The sequence below is a fragment of the Schistocerca americana genome, chromosome 5 (assembly GCF_021461395.2).
Source record: "Schistocerca americana isolate TAMUIC-IGC-003095 chromosome 5, iqSchAmer2.1, whole genome shotgun sequence".
NCBI classification, from domain to species: Eukaryota; Metazoa; Arthropoda; class Insecta; order Orthoptera; family Acrididae; genus Schistocerca; species Schistocerca americana.
Window position 1 is genome coordinate 379,298,634 of NC_060123.1, and position 18,744 is coordinate 379,317,377.

The window sequence follows — 18,744 nt, forward strand, 5'->3', positions numbered from 1 at the left end:
GCTGTGAAGCAGACAGAGGCTTTTTCCGATTCGCAACTTTTACATGTCACGGAAGACAGAATTTAAAGCGGACCCGTACCTCTGTCAAATTCAGCATTCTTCGTCAGCCATATACTACACTGATGATAAACGTCTGCCTCTCGGTCACTAAAGCCTGAGCTTTCCCCGAAAGAGCGTTGGTGCTCTCGTGTTCTCTCCACGTCCACAGGGTTAGCATTATTCAAAAAATATAAATTATGAATGAATTTACGCTTGATGGCGTCAATGTTTTCGTGGCAATCCTTGATCGAGACACTTACTAGTACGATCAAATGCACATTTCTTAACAAGTACACTGCGTATAAGAAATATTAGTATCTCTGTCAATTGCTCCTATGTGAAATGTTAACAGAACTGATTGCTTGTTTGTTAAAAAAAATTGAAGTTGCTGATACTATTCGTCGCTTTGACCCATTCGGTGAACCTGATGGAGAAGATAAACCGTCAATCTAAATACGGTAGTCGTAAAATATAATCCCTAATGAGAATTACTTTCTTCCACATGGCATCGTTTTCGTCTGATTCACCAGCTTAGAAACAAAAACAAAAACCAATTGCTACTTTACAGATCAGTGTGTAACTATGCGATATGTCACCATAACTAATATTTCGTTCGATGATTTCATCAAGTCAGAAGCCAACTGTCATCTTCCAGCGCAAAGTAGGGCTCAGACTTCTGTAAATATCAGCCTGTTGCCAAAATCTACATTCTCTAAAATAACGTAGCAACAAACTAAATAACGTCAGTTTCTGTTGTACCTCTTTCGTGAACATGTGACGTCAAAAGTATGAAATTAACTTTGTGGCCTAAAGATGAAGTCCGGTACTGTGAGTCCTACGCACTCGTTTATAAGATTCGCGGAAAATGTTCTTAGCTGGCGAAACAAGTTCAAAATTTATGAAAATATCCGGTTCAACATGATTAAATAGTAGTGATAATCAACAAACAAAAGGCGCGCTGCACATTATGCTTCAAAAATCAGTAACTGCTTTGAAATAGTCCTAAAATAAATGTGCAATATTTAATAAAATCATAAGCAACTGCTTGGGTAAACCCTCTGAAATGTTAAAAAAGACGGAAAGACAGTCAGTCTGGTTTACCTTAAAGTCTACTCCTTGGTTTTGGGAGAAGACGTGAACTACCACACAGTTTTAGAAATCACCGTACTATCTCCCACTCGTCAGCCACAATAGAATGCATGTATATGCGATACTCGGTCCCCTTTTCAAGATACAAACTATAATCAGTGAAAATATGACACACTGTATTACTTATGCCGCATATGTCATGCACTGGAAATTGTATACGAAGCAGCAGCAACTGACAGTTTAAACGGCACTGCTCTATTGGAATGTGACCTGGAATTATTCTGTTTGGGTAACCATATGGAGGTATGCATAAAATATTAATTGTCGTATTCACTTTGAATCACGGAAAGTCATAAAATTTCGTGTAACTAACCACTCATGTCTTTCAACGACATGTAACAGTTGAAACTTTTTTGAAGTAACATGTAGTTGCGAAACTACCAATAAAGTTTAATCTTTGGATCAATCACGATATTTGAACGACTAATTATTATTATTATTATTATTATTATTATTATTCTTTCTCATAGAATGAACTGCAAATATAATCGAAAATTAATTGACGTATTCCAGAATGAATTTTCTTTCTGTAGTTTGTATACACTGATGTGGAACGTACTGGCTAACTAAAACCATGTGGCTAAACGGGACTCGCACCTCAGAGCTTTGAATTTCGTTTGTAACTGCTCTTCCAGGAATCTGCGACCTCTAAAGATACGCAAGAGAACTTCTTTGAAGTTTGAAAGGTAGGTATTGGTATTGGCGGAAGTAGAGCTGTGTACCGTTATTGATTTCAGCATAGTGATGTAACTGTAACATGTTGTATGGAACTGTCTTTTAAACAGATAACGGTTAACTACTTTTACCACTGATCTTCTCACAATGTATTAAACAGTAAAAATGTTAACACAGAATTAGTACATTGAACACTTAGGCGCGCTACATAATTTATTGTAATTATTTCCTTTCACTGAAGTTACGTTATCGTACATATACGTTAATGTGCAGATACATTATGGCACACCATAGCAGAAAGAACATATGAACATGATCGCTTTTGATCTCAGGGATTCAAACCTCAAGGTTCGAGTTTTAATTGCATGAAGCGTATTTAGTTATAGCTTTCTCTGCGGTGGCGCCTAAGTGAAAGATAACGCACTCGTTATTTGTGGCCCAGCACGGCAAAATTTGCATCAGAAAATGAATGTAATAAATGAGGTACTTTAATATTTTCATGAACACACAAACTAAATACGCTTCCTCAATAATGTCTGGCCTAGAAAAGCCGTAATTACCAAAAATACTTGTACCGATCGTAATGGTGGACAACAAAAGGGTAAGATCGTAACTAATAAAACTTCTAATAACTGCAGGAATGGACACAATTCCACTATAAATGAAAGATGGTTTCAATAATAAAATATAACGTTTTGTTTTCTGGAAACGATTTAGATAAATTAACAATTATTTCACTTATTACGGATCTCTTAATATGGAACGTATGAAAAGTGCATCTTGCTGGGTCGGCTACAGGCTACTTGTGAACAAAGAACGCCCTTTACTTCTCAAGACTAATAAAACGTTCTGAGACTTTGTGTGCCAAACTATAGAGCTTCCTACAGAAACGTTGGTAAAATAAGTACAAGGCTGGCCGGACCTTGAGCTTCACTCTGTTAAAAATAGGTGTAAGTTTGGTACTTTTGATGCACTCAATGTTTGACGTTGGCGAGATACAAATAATCACGATTGGCCGCAAGTCCTGTAACAAATTATTCCACGCTTTTAATACTGGAAGACGTCTGATGTTCAAAGTTTTGGTAGTTTCGGGCGAGTCATACGCAGTTATTGTACCAACTCATAATTTTCCAGAAATATTCAAGCTTTAAAATATGTTTGTAAAATTTTGCTGTCAGAAAGAGGCAAAGTCACTCAGTGACCGTCGCCTACCAAAGCTTTTGGTTACGACTCCTAGGACACAGTATAATGGAATAATGTGTAGTACAGAAACGATAACTGTGTTTTAGTTGCACAGTATAGCGATTCTTTAAGAGGAAAAGAAAAAAGAAGGAAGAATAAAAAGCTCGGGACGGGGAATGCGCTTTCTATTGAGGAACACGCTAGAGGCGAGTGGACGAGGGTTGCTCGATACTCCTTTCTCACCGTTGTAACGAGGCCTTTGACGTCAGACCATGATTGATGAAGGCGTAGATGAACTTAAGGGCCGTATGAGCGGCGGCGGACATGACAACAGCCGCTTCGCTCTCCTTTCCTACGCGGCAGCGCCTGTGTGCCGAAGCACATGAGCAGACTTCATTCCGCTTTCTGTGTGAGGCGTGACGAGCAACACTACGATGAACACAAAGTCTCACTTGGTTAAATGTGACAGGTGATAGCTCTACACTGAACAAGGTGATAATGTTTATCGTGAGCTAGTTCAACAGCGAACAATATCAAAAATGGCTCTGAGCACTATGGGACTTCACTGCTGAGGTCATCAGTCCCCTAGAACTTAGAACTACTTAAACCTAACTAACCTAAGGACATCACAAACATTCATGCCCGAGGCAGGATTCGAACCTGCGACCGTAGCGGTATCGCGGTTCCAGACTGTAGCGCCTAGAAGCGCTCGGCCACTCCAGCCGGCGCGAATAATATCGGAAACTATTTAAGTCTTCTCTGCGAGAGAAACGATAACGAGGAATAATGTTGCAGGTAACCATCAAAAAAGGGGCACAACGAAGTGAAGTCTTAGTTTGTTAGAGGAATTGCTACGTAACCGATAAACTTAGGGAAACTGGTGGTCACAGTGTACGTTTTCAAAGTAACGCTTGACAAAAACAATGTGAGATGATAAATATCTGGGGTTTTTCTGTCTGGTGTTCTTATTTTGATAGAACCAAGAAGGAACTGCTTGACGGTAAGTGAACATCTTTGACATATATAGTAACAAATTGTAGTGCACAGTAGGATAATGCAAATCAGATAATTGTTATAGTACCGTTAAGATGGAATTATACCTTTTTTTTATGAATGACGCTCAACGATCGGAAAATATTCTAAGCCGTCGGAAAACTCGTTGCTACAATCAGATATTATATTGTGTTGGTCTTTCGCTCACCTGTACACAGTATTGTACAGATATCGCTTTGCAGTTCCTCTTCCCACGGTATTTTCAACGTGGTGTGTGTCCTGCGCGTGCCCAATTCTTCTGATAATTGAGCTGCATTCCAAACTGCTACAGTATGCAGAGCTTTGTGTCAAACGAGATTTCTGCTAACAAAGGAAAATGTAATTTTAGTTTAGTTGTAACTGCCGCCGAAAACCAGACGTTTACCGCATAGATATTTCTGTTCTATAGTTATACACAGCTTTAACAAGCTTGCAAGGTAGTTTACTGTACTTCATAACAGAAAACTCGAGTATTATCTGATTATCTGCATGTTACATACTGGCATCGATACATCCCTGAAGCAAAGAAAAGGGTTGTAAAACTGTATACTATCCTAAGCCATTAACCTACATTGTTACTCAAAGAGGTAGGTACGTGAGTAAAAATAGATTCGGACATGTGAACTACTTAGTGAATAGCGATGCTGCTTCGTAGCTCGTGCGTCAAAGAGGTTATCGAGGTGGAGAGGCTACTTGAGACCGGTCGGTTAACATAAACCCCCGCCATTATGAGACAAAAATGCGACTGTATTACGAACGAAATAAATGTGAATATTGTATGTAGATGAACCGTGTAATCAACTTATTTTGTTCAGTATCGACTGCCTTCCACCATTATTCAATCCTTCTAAATTTTGCGATCAAACATCGTCGCTAAGGCTGATGAGCCACTTTAGAAGCAGCATACGTAAATCAAAGGGCCGCGGGATAGCGAAAAGGTACAGTTAGCTTGAGGAGCTAACTTCCGCAGGCTCGTCACTGAGAAGCTGTCGTTTTGCACCCACAGTTCCGAACTATGATTGTTAAGAAAATTCAGATCGATTAGATATGTGCTACCATGCTCTCGTCTAATTATGAGGTCTCTTTATTCAACCCTGTATGCTTGGTACGGCGCCACTGTATGAACCATTTAGTATTTTAAGAAAGAGCGTAAAGACGTAAGACGTGTGTATAATGAAAATAAATGAAGCTCACAGCTACAGGATTAATGTACGGTTCGTCTCAGAGTAACAAAACAATAAGGAGCCAGCACTTCCGGTTTGTTTTATTTTTCAAGTTATATAACTGGTTACGACAGTGAATCATTCATTGCTGCTTTTGTTGTAATCGAGATTACATATGAAAGCACATCTGTACTAGCGAACGTACGGTACGTTTTTTGTTCTAATTGGAATAATAATAATCAAAAGAGAGTTGTTTAACCTTATTTATGTAATTTTCCCCCCTCTCATTGTCATAAGAAATTAAATGTGGCCACTATACTAGTACTCGTGAAAGCTGAGAAGATTAGCGTGTTACAGATAGAGTACTTCCACCTTTAATAGCAATTTCTTGTATCTGAAAATTAGTGTTTAACATCCCGTCGACAAACAGGTCATTAGGGACGGAGCAAACGCTCAGATTGGGGAAAGATAGTGAAGGAAGTCGGTCGTGCCCTTTCAGAGGAACGGTCCTGGCATTTGCCTTAAACGGTTGAAGGAAATCAGGAAAAACGTAAATCAGGATGGCCGGACGCGGGTTTGAACCGTCGTCCTCCCAAATGCGACTCAATTGTGATAACCAATGCGCCACCTCACTCGGTTTCTTGTATCTACCGTTTCCGAGAAACTGCACAGTTATTTTTTGCTTTGAAGTACGATGCTTTTTATTAGTTCACGCGTTCTAAATTAATGTTCAGTAAATATATTTTTTAGATGGAGCCTCACAATCCGAAGATAGTGTGTTTTAAGAAAGAGACGCATTAAATGAATATAAGAGGCAAAAAGACACTCTTAGCTAATAATTTAGTGCTTAAGTCAGAGGTATCATTTGATTCAGATTATCATTTTCTCAGTTGCGACGACTTTGTAAATGATCCTCACGAAATATGACGGCAACGAAATAAAATATATATTTAATTTCACAAATTAATGTCTAGAAAGAATGTTCTCCTCACATGGAAAAAGTTTCTGGTGTATGGCAGTACTGTATTTTAGCATCTGATTTCGGTACATCAGCAGACGGTCGCTAGCACCATCTCTGCTCCATGCGTCCTTACAAATTCTACGCTTGTTAGCAGAACTCAGTGACGTCAGATCAAATTTATAATGTATAAATAATGAGAGTTTGTGGGACGTGATACGTCCTGCGAGGCTGTTTACCGCGATACGAACGGGAGCGTGACCCTAGCAGGGAACTTGCTGGCGAAAACTTTGCTGGCATCAGCCGAGGCTTGTTCACCGCGGGGCGACGCACTCGATCACTCCTGCTGACGGGCCAGTCGCTCTGCGCCAGAAAAAAAAAAAAAAAAAAAAAAAAAAAACCGGGGCAGCGAGGCAAACCGCCGTAATGACGCACAGTTATTTCCACCTCAAACTGTTTGTTTTCCTCTTTAAGGCACGCCTCGACGATTTCGCTGCTGCTGTACAAGAGCTGCTAATGAACCGTGAAATCGTCGCACCTCAAACAGCGATCTTTATTCCTCGCTACGTGCTTATCTCTCGTCTCATTGTAAACCTGACGTGCTTTTGCCGCAGTTCCACAATATAGTTTATGAAAAAATAAACAAACACAGTAAATGCTTTACATTGTGTCTTAACGCCGTATAGAATTTTGTATCCAAAGTACACTACTGGCCATTAAATTTGCTACACCATGAAGATGACGTGATACAGACGCGAAATTTAACCGACAGGAAGAGGATGCTGTTATATGCAAATGATTACCTTTTCAGGGCATTCATACAAGGTTTGCGCCGGTGGCGACACCTACAACGTGCTGACATGAGGAAAGTTTCCAACCGATTTCTCATACACAAACAGCAGTTGATCGGCGTTGCCTGATAAAACGTTGTTGTGATGCCTCGTGTAAGTAGGAGGAATGCGTACCATCACGTTTCCGACTTTGATAAAGGTCGGATTGTAGCCTATCGCGATTGCAGTTTATCGTATCGCGACATTGCTGCTCGCGTTGGTCGAGATCCAATGACTGTTAGCAGAATATGGAATCGGTGGATTCAGGAGGGTAATACTGAACGCCGTGCTGGATACCAACGGCCTCGTATCACTAGCAGTCGAGATGACAGGCATCTGTCTTATCCGCATGGCTCTAACGGATCGTGCAGCCACATCTCGATCCCTGAGTCAACAGATGGGCACGTTTGCAAGACAACAACCATCTGTACGAACAGTTCGACGACGTTTGCAGCTGCATGGACTATCGGCTCGGAGACCACGGCTGCGGTTACCCTTGACGCTGCGTCACAGACAGGAGCGCCTGCGATGGTGTACTAAACGACGAACCTGGGTGCATGAATGGCAAAACGTAATTTTTTCGGGTGAATCCAGGTTCTGTTTACAGCATCATGATGGTCGCATCCGTGTTTGGCGACATCGCGGTGAACGCAGATTGGATGCGTGTGTTCGTCATCGCCATACTGGCATATCACCCGGCATGATGGTATGGAGTGCTATTGGTTACACGTCTCGGTCACCTCTTGTTCGCACTGACGGCACTTTGAACAGTGGACGTTACATTTCAGATGTGTTACGACTCGTGACTCAACCCTTCATTCGATCACTGCGAAACCCTACATTTCAGCAAGATAATGCACGACCGCATATTGCAGGACCTATACGGGTCTTTCTGGATACAGAAAATGTTCGACTGCTGCCCTGGCCAGCACATTCTCCAGATCTCTCACCAACTGAAAACGTCTGGTCAATGGTGGCCGAGCAACTGGCTCGTCACAAAACGCCAGTCACTACTCTTGATGAACTGTGGTATCGTGTTGAAGCTGCATGGTCAGCTGTAACTGTACACTCCATCCAAGCTCTGTTTGACTCAATGCCCAGGCGTATCAAGTCCATTATTACGGCCAGAGGTGGTTATTTTGGGTACTGATTTCTCAGGATTTATGCACCCAAATTGCGTGAAAATGTAATGAGATGAATGTTCTAGTACAATGTATTTGTCCAGTGAATACCTGTTTCTCATCTGCATTTCATCTTGGTGTAGCAATTTTAATGGCCAGTAGTGTAGTTCCTGAGAATTTTTGTTGGGTAATTACAAATGTAGGCTTCCCAGTCTACGTCCACTTGAAGTCGTACTTCGGTTGTGCTTTACTAATAATAATAATGAGTTGAATGTATTATCAGTTCTTTAAACATAATTGATCAGTTACAAAATAAAAGTGTGACAAAAAATTCTTTCTATGTAATTTCGATCGATTCACGCTAAAAAAATTATTCCTATGTCTCTCGTCTTATATAAATAACTCCATCGGTGATCCTGTCTAATGAGTATGAACTTGGCTAAGTAAAAGTTGGATTTTGGGTAAATTGTAAACGAATCTCTTAAAGCTACTGATATGCGGATGTGGCACAAAAATAGAAGGATGAGCTTGACGGAAAGGGAAAACAACCTTGATATCTTAAGGGAAGTACACGGAGAAAGGCTATAATTAAAGGAAACAGAAATGAGGAAAATAAATAATAATTTATACATTTTATTGGCTGTTGAGCAAGGTGTCTGTGGCTTAGATTATTTTACGAGATACAGCAGCCAGCCACATTTTTGTGTGTTTTTATTTATGCCAATCCACGTTTCGGGCTTTTATCTATCTTCAGTTGACGTAATAACACATGCTTCAGTCTTCATTTCGTGCATCGTTATAAATGTCGACTGCATTTTGGAAGTTGCATGATAACGACTGGCGGGTATTGCTCTGTTTTTGTGCAACATACACCCTAATGGCTTTCACCACTCCACCACCCTTCCCACTACAGCATGCTGCCGTCCCTTTCAGACGATCCATCCATCCCATGTCGTCTTGTACGCTTATCCTGAAAACACCTGACAAGTGTTTACTACTCTTCACCAGAGGCATAATCTTTCCAAAATTAATGATCATGCTATTCTTGTTTTTAATGATACAAATTTTCATATAAAAAAGTATCCTGCTGAAATTATCCTACTTGCTGTCTTTAGTATGTATGGTGGGCGGTGGTGGTCATGCACAATCTGTTGAGTTGTACCGCCGCTAGACTCGTTTCTGACAGTGTCTCTAAATTTCCCGACAGAATCTAAGTTCTGTTTGGTATTCAGTATTTACTTGAATAATTTTCAGTAAAAGATCCAAGCGTAACGTATCAGATGATGTTTTTGAACGTACGCTACAGATGTACAGTGAAGAGGCACTGTTCCGAAATGTCAGAGCATTGTTTTCTTAGCTATTCCATTTATTTACGCTGAGGCACTCTAACTGCTCCGGAAAGCCTGCAGTGCCTTTAATCCCTTCAGGGTGGATGTTAGTCGCGGAAAAGCATTCCGATACGGCAGGCCGCTGTTCCGGTGTCGATGTTCACCGGCTCCGAGAGAGACGACACTGCCGAAAGCGCCCAGGCGACGGCGTGAGCAGTAATCCCTCCCTCCCGGGTTGAGCGGGCCCCACGTACGCACGCCCGAGGAGCATCCGCTTTAATTTCATTACAGACATAACTAAGGCTGAAGCGCCGGCACGCTTACTCCCGCGCATTATCTCACGGCCACCAGCCATGCAACACTGCCGCCGCGCTAATGAATTAGCGCTTATGTCTAATGAAATGTTTTAAGGGGGTCTTTCGAAATTTCATGGAATCATTAAACTGGACTGTAACAGCTCAACATCTCCCGGGCGGCTGCAGTACTTCAGACGGGCTACGTCTTACTCAGGATAAGAAACAATGTCGTCGTAGACAAATTGTACCTCGCAGTAACTAGAATGCCATCTCTACATTTGAGGGATTTTATGGCAGTATCTCTGAGCAGGGACGTCACAGCAACAGTACAGGAATGGCTGTCCATATCCTAGGGTAACAAAGACGGTAGCACAACTACGAACAGCTCTTATGTTAATCGTAAATCATAGTGTTAACATTAATACTGCTTAGGTTCTATAGAAGGGCGATGTAATTGAGGACAATATTACGGAAATGGAAGAGGATGTAGATGAAGATGAAATGGGAGATGTGATACTGCGTGAAGAGTTTGAGAGAGCACTGAAAGACCTAAGACGAAACAAGGCCCCTAGAGTAGACAACATTCCATTGAACTACTGACAGCCTTGGGAGAGCCACTCCTGACAAAACATCCACCCTGAAGGGATTAAAGGCACTGCAGGCTTTCCGGAGCAGTGCCTCAGTGTAAATAAATGGAATAGCTAAGAAAACAATGCTCTGACATTTCGGAACAGTGCCTCTTCACTGTACATCTGTAGCGTACGTTCAAAAACATCATCTGATACGGTACGCTTGGATCTTTTACTGAAAATTATTCAAGTAAATACTGAATACCAAACAGAACTTAGATTCTGTCGGGAAATTTAGAGACACTGTCAGAAACGAGTCTAGCGGCGGTACAACTGGTGGTGAAAATGTATGAGACAGGCGAAATATCCTCGGACTTCGAGAAGAATATAATAATTCCAATCCCAAAGAAAGCAGGTGTTGACAGATGTCAAAATTACTGAACTATCAGTTTAGTAAGTCACGCCTGCAAAATGCTAACGCGAAATCTTTACAGAGGAAAGGAAAAACTGGTAGAAGCCGACCTCGGGGAAGATGAGTTTGGATTCCATAGAAATGCTGGAACACGTGTGGCACTACTGACTCTACGACTTATCTTAGATGATAGATTACGGAAAGTCAAACCTACGTATTTAGCATTTGTAGACTTAGAGAAAGCTTTAGACAATGTTGACTGGAATACTCTCTTTCAAATTCTGAAGGTGGCAGGGGTAAAATAGAGGGAGCGAAAGGCTATTTACAATTTGTACAGAAAGCAGATGGCAGCTATAAGAGTCGAGGGACATGAAAGGAAAGCAGTGGGTGGGCAGGGAGTGAGACAGGGTTGTAGTCTATCCCCGATGTTAGTCAATCTGTATATTGAGCAAGCAGTAAAGGAAACAAAAGAAAAATTCGAAATAGGCATTAAAATCCATGGAGAAGAAGTAAAAACTTTGAGGTTCGCTGATGACATGGTAATTCTGTCAGAGACAATAATTGACTTGAAAGAGCAGTTGAAAGGAATGGAAAGTCTCTTGAAAGGAGGATACAAGATGAACATGAACAGAAGCAAAACGAGGATAATGGAATGTAGTCAAATTAAGTCGGTTGATGCTGGGGGAATTAGATTAGGAAATGAGACACTTAAAGTAGTAAAGGAGATTTTGCTATTTGGGGGGGGGGGGCAAAATAACTAATGATGGTCGAAGTACAGAGGATGTAAAATGTACACTGGCAATGGCAAGGAAATCGTTCTTGAAGAAGAGAAATTTGTTAACATCGAGTATAGATTTAAGTGTCAGGAAGTCGTTTCTGAAAGTACTTGTATGGAGTGTAGCCATGTATGGAAGTGAAACATGGACGATAAATAGTTTGGACACGAAGAGAATAGAAACTTTCGAAATGTGGTGCTACAGAAGAATGTGGAACATTAGATGGGTGTATCACATAACTCATGAGGAGGTATTGAATAGAATTGGGGAGAAGAGGAGTTTGTGGCACAACTTGACTAGAAGAAGGGATCGGTTGGTAGGACATGTTCTGAGGCATCAATGGATCACCAATTTAGTACTGGAGGGCAGCGTGGAGGGTAAAAGTCGTAGAGGGAGACCAAGAGATGAATAAACTAAGCAGATTCAGAAGGATGTGGGTTGCCGTAGGCACTGGGAGATGAAGAAGCTTGCACAGGATAGAGTAGCATGGAGAGCTGCATCAAACCAGTCTCAGGAATGAAGACCACGACAACAACGACGACAACATCGTAATGTTGAGGGTGATCAAAGATAATGACATTTACACAGATAATGACGACGGTCATAGCACACTCCATCATAAATCACAGTATTAATATTAAAATTGGTTGGCATAACGTTGATAACATTTAAAGACAGAGACATTGGGATTGAAAATGGTGACGGTCATACTGCACCCCCGCCAATCTAAAACGTTTTGAGACTGTATTAACAAATACGATATTGCAGTGCCTGTGTTATTCTGAATTGCGATGAAATATTGCTTAGGACATACATGCATGTCCGAATGAACACGCACTGCGGCGGTTACAGCCGTTATGAAATACATGAAATGTATTTACGTTTGAGAATATGGTCAACCTATAACGGAATGACTGTAATGAAAATTTGTACCGAACCGGGACTCGGACCTTGCTATCCCGCTTGTCGCGAGTGGCCGCCTGACAGTTTGGCTACCCAAGCACGACTCACGGCCAGATTCAAACCTCCATATGTCGTCAACCATGTGTCTACAGCCCGCACTCGTACATCCATTATGTATGTTCCCGTGCAGGGGACACATTTTGCTTTAAAGTCTCTTGCCAGTGTCAGTGGATAAATAAGATGCTGCAGTGCCCGTGCTATTCTGAATTACAGCGTAATGTTCCTTCGTGCATGCATACATGCTGTTCAGAATTACGACGCAATATAGTATTTTGCCGCCGACACCTGGCAAGCGGCTTACAAGTAAAATGTTTCCCCTGTACGGGAATATGCATAACGAGTACAAGTTGTAGACACACTGTTGACGATGCATGGAAGTTTCGGTCTGGTCGTGAGTCCTGTTGGTGTAGCCAAATTGTAAGGCGACCGCTCCCAACAAGCGTAAAATCCGGGTTCGGGTCCAAGTCTGGCACAAATTTTCGTTGTCCTCATTCCATGACACACGTGATGGTTGTCCATATCCGCAACTGCAAGTACATTTACATGTATCAATAAAGTTAACTTAGATCACAGAATAGTCTGGCAAAGATACCTGATATTTAGTTATAAGGCGTACCTAGACTCAGATCATAATTTTAAAGTCTTTGGATCAGTGGCAATAAAACGCGTTCATGTGTAGAGTGTATGAGACATTTAGGAAAAAATCATCAACACAATACCCAAGATTGCAAGAGCCAAAGAGTGCGAGAATTATCGCACAATCAACTCAACAGCTAATGCATCCATGTTGCTGACAAGAATGAACCAATGACGCGAATAAAAGAAAGATTCAAGGCTGGAAATAAAATTAAAAGAGAAGGCATATCAATGATAACATTAGCTGGTGGCATTGCTACCCTCATTGAAAGTGAAGAAGAGTTACAGGATATGCTGAAAGGAATGGACAATCTAATGTGCACAGAATATTGATGTGCCTGCTTAGCTGGGTGGTAGCGTGCTTGCCTCCGAGGCAGAGGGTCCGGGTTCGATTCCCGGCCGGGTAGGAGATTTTCTCCGCCCGTGAACTGGATGTTGTGTTGGGCTCATCATCGGCAGATCTTCCCCGGATGGAGCCTCCGGGCCAACAATGCCATTTCATTTCAGAATATGGATTGAGGATGAATCTAAGAAAGATGAAAGAAACGAGAAGTAGCATAAATGAGAACACTGAGAATCTTAACATCAGAAATGGTGATTACGAAGTAGATGAAGTTAAGGAATTCTGCTACCTATGCAGCAAAATAACGCATGACGGAAGTAGCAAGGAGGAAATAGAAAGCACAGTAGCAGTGGCAAAAACAGCATTCCTGGCCAAGGTGAATCTGCTAGTATCAAACATAGGCCTTAATTTGAAAACGAAATTTCGGAGAATGAACACCTGGTGCACAGAATTGTATGGTAGTGAAACATGGATTTAAGGCCGCAACAGAGGAGAATCGAAGAATTTGAGATGTGGCGCTACAGAAGGATGTTGAAAATCAGGTTGACTGATAAGGGGTGAGGAGGTTCTCCGTAGAATAGAGAATAGAGAAAGACTGACAAGAAGAAGTGACAGGACGATAGGACATATATTAAGGCACCGCACAATAACTTTCATGGTGCTAGAGGGTATTGTAGAACGTGAACACTGTTGGAGAAAACAGGGATCGGAATACATTCAGCATACAGTGAATAATTGAGAACGTATGTTGCAAGTGCTACTCTGAGATGAAGAGGTTGACGCAGAAAAGAAATTAGTGGCTGGCCGCGTCTAACGAGTCAGAAGGACTGATGAGAGAGAGAGAGAGAGAGAGAGAGAGAGAGAGAGAGAGAGAGAGAGAGACATGACGGACCCTGTTAACTCCTACAGGGGCTTGCTTTGGTATGTGTTTCCAACGCGTCACATTGGCTTTAGTATCGGTTATGCCGTCGTCAAAGCGTTGACCCTCCATGTGAATTTCTACACTTTGATAATACCATGTCTTTTTACATGCTACTATATTTTTTTTTCAGAATAGGTTTGCCCGTGTTCTTTCCGTTTCAATCAACGCGGAGCAGGCGTCCTCGCGTCATTTTACTCCTTCGAGAATCAAGGCGTGCAAGAGAAACATTTCACGTACTTTTCTGTTCCTTTTTTTATGGAAAATGTCTAGAACACTTGATTTATGGATGTTTCCCCATTGAAATTTGTGACACAACAACGTTGAAACAGTACTTAACACTGCCTGCTCACAATTAACTGGTCGAAAACACATCTGTTGCTTACAGTTGTTCAAAAAAAATGACTCTGAGCACTATGGGACTTAACATCTATGGTCATCAGTCCCATAGAACTTTGAACTACTTAAACCTAACTAACCTAAGGACAGCACACAACACCCAGCCAGCCACACGAGGCAGAGAAAATCCCTGACCCCTCCGGGAATCGAACCCGGGAACCCGGGCGTGGGAAGTGAGAACGCTACCCCACGACCACGAGATGCGGACGTTTACAGTTGTTGGTCGAAGCTGCAACCGTAGTGACTAGGGCCCATGAGGAAGGCACGTTGTGTCGCGTGCGTCGCAGCACGTGAACTGCAGGTCTTCTGAGTGCCAGGAGCCGCCTCCGGCGGGGAACCAGTAACTATTTCAGACGAATTTAATTATTCTTGACTGCGCGTTTAAATGCTCTCAACAGCACACGACAAATTTGAAACCTCTAGTGGGTACCTTAACAATCACAAATTGATTTTCCCGTGAGCGCTGCACGGAGCCGAGCGTTCGCCAAGTGTAGCGGACAAGCCCACTCCAGGCCCACGAGAAAGACTCGTACGTGAAGAAGGTAGGTAAGAAGTGGCTCACTTCGGCCGCGGTGGTCTAGCGGTTATAGGTGCTCAGTCCGGAGCCGCGCGACTGCTACGGTCGCAGGTTCGCATCCTGCTTCGGGCATGGATGTGTGTGATGTCCTTAGGTTAGTTAGGTTTAAGTAGTTCTAAGTTCTAGGGGACTGATGACCATAGATGTTAAGTCCCATAGTGCTCAGAGCCATTTGAACCATTTTTTGAACCGGCTCACTTAACTCAGCAGACAAAACGCGTTTGTAAACTTGTTAACTCGCAACTGACTGTGTACATACTAACGAGAATTGCATTTTCTACTGAAATCTGGTATTATGAAGTCTTACTGATTATTACTCGTGGAACAAAATTTAGAATCAATTCACGACATAAATGGTATAACGGCGTGCTTGTAGCGTTTAGTCTCTTCTGCGTAACAATCTTCATGTCATACAAGATGTGGTGCCTTACGCAACTGATATTCACTTTGACATGATTTTAATTTTATTGTACCGCAGTACATCTGTAACAAATCATTAGTAGGCTCATGCACTTTCTATCATTGTAGGAATAATAACAGTAAGATTCCATAATAGTGGACTCCAGTACAAGATGCAATTCTCGTTTGTAGAAACGCAGTTGAGTGAGCGAGCGAACTTGGCCTACGTAAGTAAAGCACGCGCCGCGGCGTGTCTTTCTCGTAGGCCTCGAGCCCACTAGTATGACGTCACAAATTTGTTGCGAGGCATATATTTCTCGTGGGCGCCGGTAGTGACGGCGATGGCGTTGCTTACGTGTGCTGAACAAAATTAGTCTCGGAGCATTTTTGAGTGCGGTGTTTGTGGTGACACTGACGACCGCTGCAGTATTTGTTAAGAAGACCGTGATGGTTCCAATGATTGGGATGTTAGTTATGGTCGTCACAGTGCCTATCGCAAAAGTGATGACGACTGAATGCTTATGGTGGTAGTAAAAATAATCTCAGCGTTTATGCTATTAGTGATGACAGCCCCAGTATTTTTGGTGGTAATGATGTTTGCCGCAGTGTCATCGGCTATAGTGATAATGAACATTAATAAAGTTAAGTGCTAACAGCATTATTATAGTGTAAATAATTTTGATAGTGATTATAATAATGTAACAGATAGTGAAGACAAAAAGCAATAGAAATAGCAATAGTGGTGACACTGTGGGACGTGGCGACATTAGTGATTCATTTGACAGCGCATGGATGTGACGCAATGTGATTTATTTTACAAAATATGGGTGTGATGATAACAGATATACAAGCAAGGTATTTTACTAGTTTTTGCATGTAGTGAAGTACAGAATTTCACTGTACTCCACTTGAAAGCAGTTAAATTGCTGAAATGAGACTAGTAAATTTATAAAGACGCACTTTTATAAGTCAATAGTGACGATACTGTTCATCAAATGCTTGTTTTTTTAGATATCAGTGATGACTGTAGTAAGAATGCCTGTAACATCAGCTCATGTAGTAAACGTGTGCCGGCTGGAGTGGCCTAGCGGTTCTAGGCGCTACAGTCTGGAACCGCGTGACCACTACGGTCGCAGGTTCGAATCCTGCCTCGGGCATGGATGTGTGTGATGTCCTTAGGTTAGTTAGGTTTAAGTTGTTCTAAGTGTTAGGGGACTGACGGCCTCAGCAGTTAAGTCCCATAGTGCTCAGAGCCATTTGAGACATTTTTGAGTAAACGTGCGAACGAACAGAATAATGCCGTAGTCCGTGGCTAACTGAGCGTTAGACGACTTGAAATTAGTACTGCTGATGGTCGTGATAATGAGTCTTATAGCAGCATTTGTCACTGTCGACATTCCCGCAGCAGCCATCTTTACCTGAAGGTAGTACGCTGATGTACAAAACTTAAGAACGCAAGTAACTTGTAGAGTGGTGTGTTACTGCCAAGTAACAAAGCTCGATGAAACTGCTACAGTACAGCACGGGAAAGCACTCCGTCTTCAGGCCACGAGTGGACTACCGGAACCAGCCGACTACCGTGTCATCCTCAGTAGAGGATGCGGACAGGAGGGGCGTGTTGTCAGCACACCGCTCTCCAAGTCGATATGATGGTATTCTTGACCGAAGACGCTACTATTCTGTCGAGTAGCTCCTAAATTGGCATCATGAGGCTCAGTGCACCCCAACAAATGGCAACAGCGCATGGCGGCCTGGATGGTCACCCATCCAAGTTCCGACCACGCCCGAAAGCGCTTAACTTCGGTGATCTCACGGGAACCGGTGTATCCACTGCGGCAAGGCCGTTGCACAGCACGGAAGTAAACTTAAAAAAGTTAGCAATGAGACGAACACAGATGATGATTTTATTCGAAGAGAATAATTACACTGAAGTCACCGCCAGTTATGATGGTCCCCTGTAAATTACAGAAAGCGGGACATGGTTGTTCATAGGACATGTCATCACCACGGATGGTAATGTATGCACTGCAACGTGCTCCCCTGCTGGCCTTAAGGTTGGCAATGAACTCTTGTGTTAGGGCGTTTCACTTCTCTATCAGTGCGACGGACAACGTTCCTGTGTGTATCACATATTCCCACCTGTCGCCATATGAAGGCATGTCCAGCATTGCCGGACATGATCGTTTTGGCGGTCCAGGTATTGCGGTTTCGGGAGGCATAATGTTGCACGGGCGTACTGATCTCCAAATCTTCGAACAAAATGCACTAACCAGTCAACAATATCCTGGCGTTATACCTCTTGAGCACATGTATCTTATCAGGGGTGCATCTGGCAAGACTTGTTTTTTATGGATGGCTGTGCACGACCGCATCGAACAGTGTAGATGGATGAGCTTTTGGAACGAGAAGGTATCTGGCGACTAAACTGGATGCCATGAAGTCTCATCGAGCAAGTGTGGGATCCTTTGGGAGACGTACTGCAGTGCATCCACTTGTATCAACGGCCACCCATCAATTGTCATCCGGTTGGTGGAGAAACGGAACGCTCTACCATAAGAAAATTTTACCAGCTTTGTGAACAACATGAGAGCAGGTTGCAGAGCACTCTTTGCCGTTCTATTGAGATCAATGCCCCACCTTTTGAAATGTCCTGGGGAACCATGAATATCGGTGAGTTCAGTGTAATCATTGTCTGTGATTAAAGGTGTCATTTTTGTTCGTCTTATTGCGTATTTCATTCAATTACCTTCTGTGCCATAGTGTAGCAGCCCTTTCTACACTGCTGGCCACTAAAATTGCTACACCACGAAGATGACGTGCTACAGGCGCAAAATGTAACCGACAGGAAGAAGATGCTGTTATATGCAAATGATTACCTTTTCAGAGCATACACACAAGGTTGGCGTGGGTGGCGACACCTACAACGTGCTGACATGAGGAAAGTTTCCAATCCATTTCTCATACATAAAACAGCAATT

At 42.4% G+C, this 18,744-nt stretch overlaps 1 protein-coding gene and 1 pseudogene across 2 annotated transcripts in view; both read right to left on the reverse strand.

Annotated features, from left to right (window-relative positions):
* LOC124616008 (hemicentin-2-like) overlaps positions 1-18,744 on the reverse strand; it is a 1,911,634-nt gene that overhangs the window by 1,723,337 nt on the left and 169,553 nt on the right. The window lies entirely within an intron of this gene.
* Positions 17,498-17,615, reverse strand: LOC124617434 (annotated as a pseudogene).